Genomic DNA, 1265 nt, shown 5'->3' with positions numbered 1-1265 from the left:
GAGAGAGAGAGAGAGAGAGGGAGGGAGGAAGGAAGACAAAAAGAAAGAGAGAGAGGGAGAGAGAGAGAGAGGAAGGAAGGCAAAAAGAAAGAGAGAGAGGGAAAGAGAGAGAGAAAGAGAGATCAAAATGCCATTACTTGTAGTTCGCAAACACTGCATAATAAAATACTAATAATGTACATTCCAAACAGTAGCGTATAGTCACAACTCTCACTATCAATATCAACAAATTGACAGGCAATGCACAAAGACTAGAAACACTATGAATGAGTACGGTACGATTACCGGTAGCAGTAGAAGAAATTTAAGAACGAACAGGGCTCATATTGACAGGGAGAAGGAGACAAGACATAAAAATGTGGAGAGGAAAGAAGAAGAAGAGAAAGAGAGAAACGAAGAAAGGAGGAGGAAAAACATTTGTATTATATAAAAATAGTATAAATATGCGACATGTTAAAAGTACTCAGTAGTAACAATTACACAAATTTGGGAAACTTGAACAGATAAAACTTATGAGTCACGACGCGGTGGAATCAGGCGCTCGTCAATTTTTGGACAGGTGGAGTTATTGGCATCATTTTAAAGCATAATCATTTAATTTGTCTTGCTTTTGGTGGGAAAAAAACAACAACCGTTGTATATCATGAATAGAAGTTGAGATATTTGTTATTGTAAGAGGTGGGGGTCGCCTGGTTTCAGAGGTAAAATTAGCGAGAAAATGGCAAAACGTGTTGAGCCAAAAAAACCCACAAAAATTTGATAAAAACTCCCAAGACAGAAAAACGCCATTTTCTTCGATTTCATTATTTTGACCAGCGCCAGATTTTACCACGATGCCTCACATGTATATATATATGACACAAAAGATGTGTGAAAAATTTCAAATTATGCACAACCAATGTGTACTAAATAGTACCATGTCAAAATTACAATAAATACAAGACACATTTGCACTTTCCAGCAGTTACATTTTTCGCACTTTTAGGGTTGGATGATAGACAGAAAAGACAATACTACAAAGTTGAATAGGACAGTAGAGGAAGACTAAGTAAGGCAGTTTTGGATTTCGAGGGGGGGAGGGGGGTACCAAACAAAATAAATGCATGTTGCGCTTAAAAAATCACGAGATGATAGTTTTGTACAAATCATCCATTCTTTATCTTTTCAAAACTTCTTCGCCGTCACTAGTCACTACTTAAGAACAGCCCTGACTGCCGAGATGCAACAAAACAATTTTCTCAAGAAGCAACCCCCCCCCCCCCCCC

This window comes from Aplysia californica, unplaced genomic scaffold (genome assembly GCF_000002075.1).
Source record: "Aplysia californica isolate F4 #8 unplaced genomic scaffold, AplCal3.0 scaffold00988, whole genome shotgun sequence".
In the NCBI taxonomy this organism is placed as follows: Eukaryota; Metazoa; Mollusca; class Gastropoda; order Aplysiida; family Aplysiidae; genus Aplysia; species Aplysia californica.
The sequence above is the reverse complement of the archived record's forward strand: the minus strand, read 5'-3'. Positions refer to the sequence as shown.